Raw genomic sequence first — 8,548 nt, 5'->3', positions numbered from 1 at the left:
CAAAAGGGAAATATTTTTCATGGTCCCTGTCCCTGTCATGCTTTTCCCGTTTTTTATATGAATCACGTTCCCTTACCTTTTTCCACGTTATCCCCCTGTACAATGCCCCATGTCATCCTTTCTAAAGAAAAGTATCTCTGTGAATAGTACCAAAAATTTCCCTTTTCTCTGGGCCCTAATTCGCTCACGCGAATGAGGAAGATGAGCAAGGATTCATTGTCCGACCCCCGGGTGGCGGGGGTTTATTTAGGCCCCCCAAAAAAAACCAAACCGGATGTGTTTTAAGGCAATTGATTTTAAATATTGTTCATATCGCAAGGGGGAATTTCGCGGGTATAAAACGAATGCTATCCTAAGGGGTCCCCCGTCAGAATATCACTCAAAAGCGGGGGCGGAATGCACTCCCCCCTTACCATTTTGTATGGGTTTGGGCCATAGTCGATACGGACGCATAAGGATGCAAATCATAACCCAACAAAGGGACATGACCCATGCCCCACAATTATGACTCCGGGCCCTGGGACAACGAAAGAAAACTATGGGGAGGGGCCGCTGCCGAATATTGGTATACGGAAATGCAAAGAAAACAATAAATACGGGGCCTTGGGATAAAGGGGAGCACCCAAATTGGGGAAAGGGGGCCCTCCCGGGGACGCCCAAAGGGCCCGTCGGGCCCCGGGCAGCGCCCCCAAAAAGGGGGGGTGGGTAGGGAAGAAGTCGGGGGGGAGAAGGTCGTTCCCAACCATGCGGGCGAACTCAAAAACAAATACGGTAGCGTTTGGGGTGCGGAAAACCAAAGTAAAAAGCAAGTAAACAAAAAACACAGGGCCGGGGAAAGGGTCCCCCGCCCCGGGGCCCAAACTCTCTTAAAAAAGTTTTCAAATCTGTCTTGAACACTCTTAAAAAAATTCTGAGCTTCGATGCCTATCACTCATAACACCTAAAAGGTGGGGGCCCGGGGGAGGTCTCGAGACGAACACATCATACCGCCGACAGGCCACAAATGCGCACGATCACAAAACCGGCCCGGGTACCGGTGAACGAAATCATAATCATTGGCACGAGCAGTAGTGTAAAAACCGTATATTAAGGAAAATTCCAGACTCGACACAATTCTAAGTATATATATACATTAGTATCGAAGGCTCAAAATGAGTATCGAAAGAATGGGAATTAATTTACAAAAATCGCGACTTTTAAGTTATCAATTTTTCGAAAAAATACATCGTAGGTTACTCTCGGGAAATTTAGTATCATTCATAGTGAAGAACGTTCAAATATCATTATAGGGCATTCAAACGGACCTTAGAGATTACAGGCAAACGTTTCCTTTTCATATCATACGAGAATGAGACAAAACAAACCAAATAGGGGAATTCTCGGGATCTATGCCCACCTCGTATCAAGTCGAGGCGGCGGACATGAATTGCAAACATTAGGATCCCTAAAATCATCTATGAAAGTTTCGGAGCGATTCGGATACATTTGCAGAAGTTATGGAGGTTTAAGCATTCTTTCAACCAAATGTAAAGATTATAGTTCAAATGCGTCGAATGAATAGTACTCAAAAATCAAACTCTGATTTCCAAGAAGCGGTGATTATCCCCGAGGTTCCGATCTTAGCCTAGTATGACTAGGACATGTGCCAAATGAAGAAAAGGTAGGCTTTACATATCTTGGTTGCGCCTTACGCTAGTCCAAACTCAAATCCCGTTTCGTTCAAAACCTCTCTAAATGGTCACATTTGCAATTACTATTCATAAGGCTTAAAATTCCAATCTTAACTAAATACTTGTCTATAAAAATAAGCAGCATCTCCCCTATATATACAACATCCCGAGATTCAATCGAGCCAATAACAACAACCACACCAACAATGAGATCAACAACATCAACAATCGACTAGAAACGCATTCTAGCGGAAATAGTCTTCTTTTTTCAACAATGCAACAACTCCAATCCAACTTTGCACTTATAAATCAATATCAATACTTTCATGTTTACATACTAATTTAAGATCATTCAAACATAAACCAAGAATATTTCAAGCGTTATATCCAATATTCAACAATTCCATATTTCATCCAATATTTCTATATGTGCAACAAAACCATCCCAACACATTTTCCTCTTACTAATTCATCACCAACCACAATAATCTACACTTTAACAACTTCATTATCTTAATATCATAAAATCACATTAATATATGACATAATTTCCTACAACCCTTTTCATGCCAACTTAACCCATATAACCTTCATTTACATTGTAAAGATCACAACAACACAACTAACATGTTAAACAAAATAAATCCATCATTATTCCACCACAACATAACCCACGGCCAACATGCCATTTTTCCAACTTCATCAATTTTCATTCAACTTTCATTTCTAATACAATTTCCACAATACCCACAACTAGAATACAACATAAAAATTCAACTCATCTCAACTACACAACATAGGGCACACGGCCACATGCACACATGCACATCCGTTTGCAAACTTCCATATTTCCATAAATTCTACTCATTCCCATATACTACAACACAAACAAACCTTCATAACATAATAAAAAGGAATAAATTCTTACCTTTCTCTCCAATCTTCTTCACTTGACAAAGTTGTAAAATTGATGAACCAAGCTCCTTATCTTCCAAAATAGTTACACCAAGTTGTAAAGGACCCTTGAATTAGTGGAAATACCACAAGAAAATAATTTTGGAGGAAGATTTTGGAGCTAAATTTGAGTGGACATGGCCGAATGCCATGTTTTTCTTGCTCTTGTTCTTTGTTTTTTCTCCTCTTCTAATTTTCTTGAAACTTCTATGTGTTTCATGACAATTAAATGGTCCCTTTCTATTTAATTATCACATGGATAATTAAAACTCATGGGCTTGGGCCATGTATGGCCGGCCACCCCCTCACCTTGGGCCTCATTTTTCTCTTATTATTTTTTTGAGCCCAATTAATTATGAAGCTTGTTTTGTAATTCCCAAAACAAATTTTCAAAATTCCAATTTTACCCTTAGCCTTCCTTCGTATTTCCGCATCAATAATTTTCATGAATAACAACATACCGACCAAATGAAATCAAAATATGTCCTTATTCTTACAAATCACAATCATGTCCAAATTCCCCGAATGTGCAAAATCACGGGATATAACATCCTCCCCCCCTTTAGAACATTCGTCCTCGAATGTTGTATCCACCGCGTGGGGAAACATGATAAGTCGGGGAGGTCCTCTTGCCAACTACGCACTCGTATTTGATTAGAGTACCTGTAAGGGCATTCGTTTTATGACTCCTTTTATCCTTGTCCGATGTTACCATATTAGGGTTGTTCGGAATCCTTACTAGTCCAGCGGCTCGTACAATCTTAAATAAGATATATGGCGAACAGAATCTTCATCAGATTCAGAAGATCAGAAATATGTCAGACGGAGTCACATCCGGAATCAGAAGTGCAGAAGTACAGCAGACAGAATCATACTCCGACGTTATATCAAGCAGATCCATAATCAGAGCCTGACGTACGGATATATATCGCCCGACCCATAACCGAGTCGGACGTGCGAGGGTATATCAGATAGAAACGTAATCATATCTCGGAAGGTCGCAGGCATAATAGACAGAGCCTCATCAAAATTAGGAGCGCAGAAGTATGACATACAGAATCATGATCAGAGTCAAACCACTTTCACTAATGTTTCCGTGACTTACACAAATTCCCCTATCAACGTTTCATTACTCACTCTAATCTTTGTACCTTAAATCGTTTCATCAAAGCATCCAATCGGCTATTGAAAATAAGTCTGTGTCCTTATAGAACTCTGTTTACCCTGTACAATAGCCTTTCGGCCCCTTTCTTACTTAACCATATCCTTTTCTTAAGATAAGGGCGTTTCCTTCTCTCAACCTTCCACCTTCTTTCGCGTTTAATTTGCTACGCTCCGTTTAGCCTACTTCAACCATATTTTCGTAGCTAGTCCTATCTCAACATATCATCTCAATAATTCAAACCATCTCCCTTATCGTAAATTCAGCTTCTTGTTGCTCAAAATATAACAAAACTCTGATGGTTTGTACAATTATCGGCGTAGACTCCATATAAATAATGCCGCCATATTTTTTCAAAAACATAAATCACCGCGAATTAATTCCAGATCATGAGTGGAATAATTTCTCTCGCGGATTCTTTACAAATATGATCAAACACCACTTCATGCCGATAATCCACATAATTTCATGGCGTATCTCCTCGGGTTTCATGCGATTAGTGGTCTATGAACTATTTTCTAGTATCTAACGAACCCCTTTCTTTCCTTCAAAGATTTACACACTACCAAGCACTGGTATTCTTATTACGATAATCGTTATTACCCGAAATATTCGTTGAGTCTGATAATCCTCTCCATTACTCTTTAGGAACCTAGCTCGCAGCCAATCTCTTGCCCTTATTACTATTCCTTAAAACATATTACTGCGTACTTATGTACAACATCCGTTTACTCGATAGGGGGGGATTAAATCATGACATAAACGTATCACAATTCATATTGGCGAAAAGCGTTTTCTTAAGGCGTCTTTCATTCCTTCCTTTCTTGACATCTAAAGATATTGTAATGTCGTTCTAAGTCTAACGTAATACGTTCTCTCCCCCTTTTTAAGGGGCTGTACTTACACCATATCCATGCCTCTTCTTTACAATCTATAACTTGATTTGCCCCGCACGAGACCTTAATAAAATCATGAGGCGATAAGAACTCTCGATCACATAGTACAAAATCTTATCTAATAGCTGGTCCTCGAATAACGTAATTAATGCTGGAAAAATTTGGGCAGAGATTCCTCTGTATTTCTTACTATCCCAAAACCTACAAGCAGGAAATACCAACAATGCCTCACAGGGCCAACATATATACGTACATATCATATCGTATCATAGCCACACAAGGCTAATAATTTCAAGTAAAAATTATGAAGATGTCAAGACTTACCTCACATACATAACTCAGACGGCACCAAGCACTTTCCTATTTACTTTCCTTTTCAACCTTCAGCTTTACATTTCAATCATACTTCAAATAACTTCCCCAATACGCATCCTCCTTACCATTACTTACCTGTATACTGTGTAACTTCCAATATCATCAATCACTGTCTTTTGTCGATACCGTCCTTTGGCTGAAATCAAAGGTTAGTAGGAAGTAATTCGTTTGCCTACGGTACGTTCTATCGCACGATCTAAGATCCAAAGAGGTAACACCCTAAATGTCTGTGCCCTCCGTTTATAGATGTGGTGCATGACACACCGATAAACAAGACTCTACGAGACACGTCCGTGAGACATTCCGAGGACAACCGCTCTCGATACCACTTTGTCACGACCTGGCCCGTGAGGCGTGATCGGTGCCCTACTTAGGCACCCAAACAAGCTTACGAACCAGATCATCATATTAAGGCTTAATTAGATTTAATAAATATTGTTCATATCGCAAACTGATAGCAGACATCGTACAAGTACTAAAACGAATGCTATCCAAAGCGGTCGCCCGTACGTAATCATCACATCAAAAGCGGAGGCCGGCGGAACGCACATCGCCCGGATATACACACATATGCAACGTATGGGCCATATTGGCCATAGTCGCATACGGACCGCATAAGGATGCAAATCTTAATCACACGGACGTACGACATGACCCATGACCCACAATTATGACTGGAGCCTCTACAAACATACGTACGTACAAACATATGACGGGACAGGGCCCCGTCGTACCCGAATAGTAGCAAATATACAGAGTATTCATAACAGAAGACATATATCAAATACGGGCTCCGGATCAAGGGGGAGCACTCCCGAGTATCAGCCGAATAGGAGCCTAAGCCGGAGGATCGCCCAACCGAGCGTGCGGCATTCGCGGGCATGAAACGCGCCCCCGAAGAAAGGGGGTCGGTGACGGAAGAAGTGCGGAGTGTGTAAAAGGTACACAAAAGTCCAAACCATGGGCGGAGTCGAACATACGAAAACAAATACAGAAGTAGCAGATCAAACCTGTGCGGAAAACCGATGTAAAAATGCAAGTAAACAAAAATCATGCATAGGGTTTCGAGAACGTCCCCCCGACGCTGGTGCCACAACACATCATACTCCAGAAGTTTTCAAATCTCCGTACATCTCCGAACACATCATACATATCATATCATCAGAGCATATCAGATGCCATATCACATCATAACACCATAAACGGTAACCGGCCCTATGGCGAGGTCTCGGAGACTGTAACACATCATACTGCCGAATATGTCACAATGCGCACGATCACAAAACCGGCCCGGGTACCGGTGAACGAAATCATAATCATTGTACAACAAAGGAAAGTTCAGAAACCGTATGCATATTAATAGTAAATTCCAGGACTCGACACATAATTTCATATACATATACATTAGTATCAGAAGGCTCAAATTGAGTATCGAGTTAATCGGAATTAATTTACAAAAATCGAGGACTTTTAAGTTATCAATTTTTCGAAAAATACATCGTAGGTTACTCTCGGGAAATTTAGTATCATTCATAGTGAAGAACGTTCAAATATCATTATAGGGCATTTCAAACGGACCTTAGAGTCATAGGCAAACGTTTCCTTTTCATATCGTACGAGAATGAGACAAACAAACCAAATAGGGGAATTCTCGGGACTTGCGGGCCCACTTCAGATCAAGTCGAGGCGGCGGACATGAATTGCAAACATTAGGATCCCTAAAATCATCTATGAAAGTTTCGGAGCGATTCGGATACATTTGCAGAAGTTATGGAGGTTTAAGCATATGGAGGTTTAAGCATTCTTTCAACCAAATGTAAAGATTATAGTTCAAATGCGCTGAATGAATAGTACTCAAAATCAAACTCAGATTTCCAAGAGCAGGATTATCCCCGAGGTTCCGATCTTAGCCTAGTATGACTAGGACATGCCAAATGGAGAAAAGGTAGGCTTTACATACCTTAGTTGCGCCTTACGCTCGTCCAAACTCAAATCCCATTTCGTTCAAAACCTACAAATGGTCACATTTACCAATTACTATTCATAAGGCTTAAATTTCCAATCTTAACCAATACTTGTCTATAAAAATTTGGGCAGCATCTCCCCTATATATACAACATCCCGAGATTCAAACTCGACCAAAATAATAACAACCACACCAACAATGAGATCAACAACATCAACAATCGACTAGAAACGCATTCTAGAAATAGTCTTCTTTTTCAAATAACGCAACAACTCCAAATCCAACTTTGCACTTATAAATCAATATCAATACTTTCATGTTTACATACTAATTTAAGATCATTCAAACATAAACCAAGAATATTTCAAGCCTTATATATATACAATATTCAACAATTCCATATTTCATCCAAAATTTCTATATGTGCAACAAAACCATCCCAACACATTTTCCTCTTACTAATTCATCACCAACCACAATAATCTACACTTTAACAACTTCATTATCTTAATATCATAAAATCACATTAATATGACATAATTTCCTACAACCCCTTTTCATACCAACTTAACCCATATAACCTTCATTTTACATTGTAAAGATCACAACAACACAACTAACATGTTAAACAAAATAAATTCATCATTATTCCACCACAACATAACCCACTACTAACATGCCATTTTTCCAACTTCATCCAATTTTCATTCAACTTTCATTTCTAATACAATTTCCACAATACCACAACTAGAATACAACATAAAATTCAACTCATCTCAACGCTACACAACATAGGGCACACAGCCACATGCACACATGCACATCCGCTTTGCAAACTTCCATATTTCCATAAATTCTACTCATTCCCATACTATAACACAAACAAACCTTCATAACATAATAAAAAAAGGAATAAATTCTACCTTTCTCTCCAATCTTCTTCACTTGACAAAGTTGTAAAATTGATGAACCAAGCTCCTTATCTTCCAAAATAGTTACACCAAGTTGTAAAGGACCCTTGAATTAGTGGAAATACCACAAAAAAATAATTTTTGGATGACGATTTGTAGACTGCAAATTTGGTGGACATGGCCGAATGCCATGTTTTTCTTGCTCTTGTTCTTTGTTTTTCTCTCTTCTAATTTTTCTTTGAAACTTCTATGTGTTTCATGACAATTAAATGGTCCCTTTCTATTTAATTATCACATGGATAATTAAAATCATGGGCTTGGAGGAGGCCATGTATTGCACACCTCACCTTGGGCCTCATTTTTCTCTTATTATTTTTTTGAGCCCAATTAATTATGAATGTCACACCCCGACCTTACTAGGGTGTGATGGGCACCCGACTCTCCTCAGAGTCGAGCGAACCCTCAGACTCTATTTACGCACATAATTTTTTTTTTCAAATCTCTAAACTGAATAATCATGAAATACATAATGAAGCTTATAAATCTGACCAAAATCTGTAATTATACAAGATTTACTACATAACACAAATCGACATGTCGGTTTTTGGGGCCGC

Source organism: Lycium ferocissimum, chromosome 2 (genome assembly GCF_029784015.1).
Source record: "Lycium ferocissimum isolate CSIRO_LF1 chromosome 2, AGI_CSIRO_Lferr_CH_V1, whole genome shotgun sequence".
Classification (NCBI taxonomy): domain Eukaryota; kingdom Viridiplantae; phylum Streptophyta; class Magnoliopsida; order Solanales; family Solanaceae; genus Lycium; species Lycium ferocissimum.
Note: the sequence above shows the minus strand (reverse complement) of the source record.